Source organism: Habropoda laboriosa, unplaced genomic scaffold (genome assembly GCF_001263275.1).
Source record: "Habropoda laboriosa isolate 0110345459 unplaced genomic scaffold, ASM126327v1 scaffold134, whole genome shotgun sequence".
In the NCBI taxonomy this organism is placed as follows: Eukaryota; Metazoa; Arthropoda; class Insecta; order Hymenoptera; family Apidae; genus Habropoda; species Habropoda laboriosa.
In genome coordinates, this window is record NW_017100266.1 from 595581 (window position 1) to 604058 (window position 8478).

Consider the following 8478-nt stretch of genomic DNA (forward strand, 5'->3'; position numbering starts at 1 on the left):
TATGTAATCTGTAATTTCATAATGGCTTCGAATTAATGTCTAGATAAAAATACAGCAGTTTAACTTTTTCACCCATGAATAATTTCATTAGTGATTTATAACAGATAGTGAAATGAATTAATATAAAAAACATTCAACATTAATTAAATGGATTCACCCTAAAATTAGCACTATCTATCTACATATGTATCTATTGCTAAAAGGGTACATTGGGCACACAATCCTAAAGGACCCCGGACTAAAAGCTGTCCTATTATATAGGATGCCTAGGTATTGAGACCTCTTGCGGGAAGAGTAGAAACCCTTTAATCAAGATAACCCCTATTTTTGGGTTTCTAAGCATTTTAGTCGTGTGACCTCTAATCTTTCACATTGCCTAATTAGATGCAGTGGTGTTTCTTCCTCCTTCCCACATCTAGGGCACAGTGGTTCATCTTCCATGCCTAGCTATACATACTAAGTGTTTTCTTGTGTAACAACTTGGCTGTCACTGCAGATACAGATGTGCTTGCTCCTAGCCCCACTGTTCAAGTTTAATTTGGCGCAGGTCCAGATTCCAAACACATGGAAGACCGATACCTAATGGCATTCGGGACGGCGCTGACATGAAGGATTGTCCTTCCGTCTAGCCGTTCTTCTATCCACCACCTGGAGTCGCGTCCGGTTGAATACTCATTCTAGACCGACGCTACGGATGTTAGGGGACAGCCGGGAAAATTAGAATTAACATTTTTATTAAAAAATAATGTTTCATAAAAATTCTTTACTTCGAAACAATTATTAATATACTATAATAATACAACGAATACAAAAGAACGAAATTATATTATAAAACTCACACAAAATTAAAAAATTTCATACCAAATGTTTAAATAATATATTAATTAAAAGTTTAGTATTCAATTTATTGTAATTGAAGCTATACACATTTTTTGATTCTTAACCTTGACGAATCTTGATTATATTATACGGATATAATAGTGAAAAGAAATCAATTTTACGATGCACTTATAAATCTTCCACTTGTCATCACAATGTTTATCACATGTTGTACATAATTGCCGCGATTAAGACCGGTTGAGTAACTTGCACGAAATTAAGATAATTATGCAAACAACCCAATCTTAATCTTAATGAAGCTGGGCTTAAACGACATTTCTCGATCTGTGAGTCGACAATCACGTTTCAATTTTGTTTTCCTCAGTATAACGTTGCATAGCGGTAATTTCTTGTGTAATAATGACGATCATAATGCTGGCGACAATGAAACCGATAAGAATGAATAAATACAAAATAGCCACGGAATAGGTTAGATGCAACACGTGTATATGTGCAGTGAAACAAGGAAGAAGAGAACCTAATCGAGTGAAAGCTAAGGTCAAAAGGCCAATAAACGTTCCCGGACGAGCCGATAAGCTGCATAATAGCAAAATACCAATTGCGTTTCTCTACTTTCCTTTTTCTTATTCAGCATCTACGATACCGTGTAACCTGTACGCCCGACTGGGGACGTTGGTCGGTCATTTCGAATCGGGAAGATCGATCAGTTCACATCGATCAGTACCTACTTAGTCCCATTCACATTAGGAAGTTAACTTGGAGGAAAAACGTTTCCATTCTCGATATTCGTCGAATTTGTGTTAAGAGAAACTTAGATGTGAAATGAAGATAACTGCCAATTAGGCTTAATAGCTGACAAGTAAATTCAGTAAACGGGCTAGGTAATTATTGTCCATTGTTTTAAATATTAATCGTTAGATGCGTGACTTTCAATGAATGGAGGGTGATTTCTTAATTTTCGTTTGACACAGTTTCCATGTTTCACAGCCTTTCGTTGTTGCAATTAGCGTTATATCTCATAAGTGAATTATGATCTACATAATAATCTAACTCTGAAGAAAGTGTATGAACGTGATTATGAACACGCCATTTCTCGATTTCTATAACCTATAATATGTAATTATTAAGGGGGTATAATGGAATATTGGAAAGTATGATATCGTACAATTACTGTTCATTCTATTATTCACAATTCTTTTTCGTACGAAGGAAATATTCATATATTTCGTTATGTTTACACGAAAAATATTCGATATTTTCGGAAATATTGAATAACATTACGATAAGAAATTTTCGTTATACATGTATGTACATAGAAAAATAGTTTTTATAAGAAAAACATTAATTAGTAAATTAATCATGAACGTAACTTATTAATATTATGCAGTACGAAATATTATTACTGGATGTATTTAACATGATCAACCGATGATGAAGATGACTTGCGGTCACTCCCCACACGGGTTGCACGTATTTCAAAACGAGAATGAGTGCAAGAGGAGGTCATGGAATGTGTAGTATCTGCTGGAACCAATCCCAGCTATCTAGAATTTTCTTCGCCAACCTCGACATGCCGATTTTGCGAAATTTCGAGAGGAGCAAGTACTTAGGAAATGAAATATAGAACGTGCAGAATGATTCGGTTGGTTGATATTACAGTGGCGCAAAGAAAATCTATGAAAAGATATATTAACGAGTGTTCAAGATTCATCTGGTTTACAATATATTTTTTAAATATGGCGGACTCGTGGTTATTCGTACTATTTAGAGGGCGCCACTTGTTTCGGTAAAGAAAAATAGATTTTTTGGTCAACGTTCGAAATGTTTACTATTTTCTAATGTTAATTAATTTTTTGACCTTCTTTTGCTTAAATTAAGCAATATTGTAATATGTTTAAATTAAATGCCTAAAAACTATAGACAAAGATGTTTTTAATTTTAACAAAAAATTTCGTATTATTTCGAAATAAACTTTGCTTCTCCTTTTAATGCATTAACAAATAATTCTGACCATTTTTATACATTCCATTGAAATTCATTTTGTCATAATAAAATCATTGATTTATTAATGTTCAAAAAAACAAGCAATTAGTTTATCGAATATTTCGTAATTTTTTTTTATAGCAAACACTGTTTCGACTGTATTTCTGCCATTCGATTCGATTAACTGTAAATTGTACTACTTACTTCTTACCGGTCTCGCGAATTGACAATAGATGAGCAAGCGGTTATTTTTAGATTAGATTTACGTTTTTAGATTTCAAAACGAGCATACGCACTTTCATAAACGTAAATTACAAGTCACGTTGCCGTTACCATTGAAACATGTTACCGTCTAAAATCTTAGATCCGAAATTTCTAGCCTCCCAAATTTCCTCGATTAAACAACAAACATTCACTCGTTTTTTAATAAAAATGATTCCTTAATTTTCTACTTTTTTATACTATTCAGTTTTCTTTTAAATTTAATTCACGTCATGGCTGAATAGTTGTTTTATATTTACATAATAATTTGACGCGAGATTACTTTCTAACAGGGAGCCGTAAACCAGAGAACCAGAAGGAGAAGAAAGGTAACAAGGAGAGACAGGAAACATCCTAATCAGTTCAAACATAACCTTTTAGCTAATGAGGCACCAGATAACCAAAAAAGACACCTAACCTGATTAAACCATCTCTTTCAGGAACAACAAGATTCGACCAGGTATCTACCAACACGGCAATAAAATCGACCATAAAAGAGCCGACCAAAAGAAACAGAAAAAAAGAAAAATGAATAAAGGTGAAAAGAAAGAAGACAAAACACCAGAAGAAGGAAGAAAGAGGATGATGACTCCTGTATGAATCGAGGGGAAAGCGGAATGCGTTAGCGTCGTGAAAGGAAGAAGGAGGAAACGAAAGCGGGCTCTCTCTCACGTTCTTACGCAGCTGAGAAGATGCTCTCGTAAGAAATCTTACCTGAGAAACCCTGGAAAACTATCGAGAGACAGAGAGGTGGGGGAGAGAGAAGGAGCGTCTGCCAAGAGGCAACTTTCACATGGCCACCACGTGAAGCGCCTTTTCAGCTTCCTGCAACACACCACACGGGATCAACAGTATCGCTACTATATCGTGAAAAGAGAGACGCGAGCAACTGGCCCGCTCGAAAGGTCATTCCTCGACCTCCTTCGAAAAAATCGGAACGAATTTCGATCTGGCCACCTTGTCGCTCTCCTTTCTCTCTTCTCACGTTGGGGTTCAGTTACCCCGATAAAGCAGATCTTTCCTGTACCCTTGATTTTTCTTTTCCTTGTTCGCTCGGTTATTGCTGACTTTGGTATTGATCGCGGTAGACACCTTTCACTTATTATTTTCCTACTTGTGCAGATGAGGAATTCGCCCAGGGTGTTTAAAAAAAGAGTGTTTCACATGGTGTTTCAGACGCTTTTGATGAAAGAAAGAGAGAGACATCGTCGAGTGTGAGGTTCCTGGTGCACCTGTTTGAAGATCGTCGTGGGTTTGCTTGACAGCGATGGATGATTCACCAGAGACTGTAAACTGAGATTTGTGAGATTTTGGCGGGGATAGGGTTATGAAATGAAAGGTATCATTGTGGATCATTATTAACCTACGCAAAACTTCACAAAGCAACTGTGATTAGATTTTCTTGAGAAATTATTATGGTGATTCACAAGAAATTGTAAATTTAGATTCTTATGATTATAGAGAAACTCTGATATGTAACTTTCTGCAAGTTTTTATCTAATATGTTAAATTCTCTTCTGACATGGTATATGTTTAAGTACATAATAAAGGTATGTTATTGTTATCATTATAAGTATCAAGTATATTATTCTTATGTTAAACTTTACTCTATAGACTCAGAAAGAAATATTCTATTTTAAATTTTGTGTGAATGAATGGTATGTACTAGTTACAATTTTTAAAAAGTGATGAAATTCATTGAAATGAGAGCTTAATAGATGTAAATTCAATGCAAAAATGGGCAATTTAATATTTATAGTTTTGCATAAACAATAAAATACATGAATATATACAATGTATAACTGTAATGACTAAAGATTTCTACAGAAATGCTAAGTAAATGCAAATACGTTTATTCTACACATTGATAGCTACTATAAAACTCTTAGCATAAATTTTATGAATGTTAAGAAATACAAGTAATATAAGTTATATTTCAGAAATTTACATATGTTGCAACAAAAGTCTTACAAAACCAAACCTTTTTATATACCTTAGCTAGAATTTTGAAATGGAAAGTGATGAGTAACAATTTGAAAAATAACCACTGAAGTCAACTTATTGGCTCTACAATCTATTGACACGTGACTAACCGTACACTTGAAGGCGAATGTATTAATAAAAAACAGGATTCCCGAAACTGATGTCGTCACAAATAATGGTGTCATCATAAATCTGGGTAAAAGATAAAAATCTTTAGTTGCACAACAACAATAAAATATATTTTTCGATGTATTTCGAGAGTAAAGTACTTATCCTTAACATAAAATATGGCAAGATTTGAAACCTACATTTCGATAATTTTGCATAATTGCAAGAGTGTAGATTTTGAACACATATATGGTGCTCTTATATAACGTAGTCAAATTATGTGTTATTTGTATTGAAATCTTTCTAGAATTTCGATATACTCGAAATGAATGTCGATCGTCATGATTCACTGCCAAGTTGTTAAATAACCAAAGAAAGTACATTGTCTTGGGTTCAACAAATCGCGCCGATCATTCGTCGAAAGTAGATAAATTTCAATTGACCGCTTTCTTTCACTTATATCGGACTCGAAGGATCATTACAGCGTGTAATAATGATACCCTTCGGTGTTGAACGATTTATCACCGCGCAGGCGTACTTTCTCTTTCTCAAAGATCGTCAAAAGCATTAATTACACACCCCTGGTTACATCGAGCGAAGCAGCAATCAATACAGCAGCGCCATCAGACGCGGCGGACGGTTTAGGTTAGAAAAAGCGAGTCGCGGAAAAGATCGATCGTCCGTGCAAGAGGAAGGCGTCGATTTCCGCGTCTTCTTCGGGAAAGGCGTCGTGACGCAAGCCGGAGAAACTTTCACTATTCTTAAACAGCCACTAATCAAGATGAAGACGACTGCCAGACGCTCCCCTTTCCTCTTAACCCCTCTGTCGCTGGGAAACCGCTCTCCAAGAACGTCCCCCGAGGTCGAGACCAGTTCGCCGATTTACTTTCATGAAAATAAAAGTCGGCGATCGGTCGACGAATGGTTTAATGGTTCGCCGACTGGCAGATCAGATTGCTAGTCTTAAGAAATTTCCTCTGTTTAAAATGTAAATGTTATGCAATAAAATATTGCGATCGAGTAAATAATTCTTTGTATGCTTTTAGTAAGAATTTGTTTACCGAGTATAAATAAAGACATTTTATGTCAAAGTAATTATTTTTCAGAATAATTTGTGTCTTTTTAGAATGGTCAAATATTTTTAGGTCTTAAGTTAATACTTTGTTAGTTAATTATTTTAAGTATTAAATAGACCGTAATTATTACGAGATTTTTATACGAGATGATATGTAAATGCATGTATTCATATAAATTATGAACAATTTTATTCAGTTTCAGTTATTCAACATGGCTTATGTCTGACTGGTGTACATATTCTACTGGCTGTTTGAAGAGTTCATGTTTTTCAAGTCAACAGAGTGGGTTTTATTCTAATGTGTTTGTAAATAACAATTTTCTTTATTTAAAAATCACTTATTTCATTGGTCAAATATGTACAGTTCACTTAACACTGACAAATTTGAGTTTAAACTCTTTTTCATCTTATAAAATTACTTTAATACATTTCCAATAATTGGACTAAAATTTTATACTTCAGATTCGTCAAGTTAATTTAGTCGAGCAAATATTTTACATAAAAAAATCAAATATATTTAACATGCTCGAAAAGATTTACTAGTTTATAAATTATACTGGATATTCTTTAAACGATTCATTTGTGAAGTTACGTACATATATATGTCAAAACCTTCATTAAACTCGAACGCAATTAATCATTTTATAACGCGTGTAATCATTAAATATATATTGATTGGTGAATTGTAAATATATCGGAAACGATTAATTAGCCACCTATTTTCTGTTGATAAGTTCCGTTTATACTCGTAAACACGTTAAATTTCCGTGATGTCAATCATTATACAGACCTGTTGATTTATAACCTAAAAACTTCTGTTTATAGACTTTTTCTATTATTTGTTAATATCACATTCAACTTTCCTTTCCACTAATAGTTCTGCTACTTTCATTAATCAGAGAACGGTACATTCACAATTTCGAAACACGTTGTACAAGCAAATAAAAGATGAACAGAATGAAGTAAGAACTTTTAATTGTTGGTCTGTGAAATAGAGCACGGAAAAAGCTAAAGCAAAGAAAACTTCAATTGTAACTTAAACTTATGTAGTCTTACTTTTTAATTTCGAAGCTCTGCGTTTATCTACAATTTTTTGCAAAGTTAACAACAAACAATATGCTTAAATAAGCCTAAGTTAAATAAAAAGATGCAAACAGAAAACAAATCTAAGTTGATGTTGTACCTGGAAAAATCTCAATTCGTGAACTTCTATAATACACAATTCGTTGCCTAGTTACATGGTGATAGTAAACTGTGTTAGTAGATAACAAGTTAAAATTTACATTAGAATGTAACTTAAATTTAGTCACCTTTGAATTGTCGATAACGAATGAATCTCGACGTTTTATAGTCCTCGGCAATTCTTTAGATGGTTAACGAGCAATAGTGAGGTTAGTTAGCCAGAACGATGGAAGTTTGAATGCAGTTGATACAAATCTTTTGATGACACGTGCACATGACGCAACAGTGACGCGTTCATGCGAATACACCGCGTTGGTGGACCACAGTGGGATTTCCCACACGGGGTGGCGTGGGCTAGTACGCTTCCTAGCTTGTATAATGTTTTAGACCAAGGCACGTTGCACAATACGCCGTTTACACGTTTTATCTCATCATATGCAGAATTGAACGACACGAAACCGCTCGCGCTAGGTTAGTTTCTCCTTATGTCCGCGCGAACGCGTCAGACCTGGATCCGAATGGAAATTGTTTACCGTGCGGTTAACGTAATCGTTATTTTATTTGGCAAATATACGCAAGCACTTTCGAAACGTCGATTAGATGACAGATTTCGTTAATGTTCTATTCGCAGAAAGCGAGTTTTTACATTGTCTTTCGTTTACTTTTCATTTACGGTAGTTATCTACTTTCTCGACGTTACTCGTGTTTCGAGCACGTGAATTTTTATTTAATTGTTTGTTATTCATCGTTTAACTTCTGATTATTTTTAGTTTCATAATTAGTGTAATTATTTTTATTCTGATTTAATATTTGTTATTGGTTTATTACGTTAATGTTATTGAGGTGACTAAGTTGGACAGTTTGTAAGTATAATTATGGTAATTGTAACATCATTTCGTTAAGTACTTTGTTATCTAAATACAAGTATACTATTTTATTATTTATAAATGATTTTATTTTATCGCATTGGTATTTTTCACTTTTATGAATAAAATAAATAAGTGGAATATTTTTCTGTTAATATTTTATTTAAACGGATATGTAAC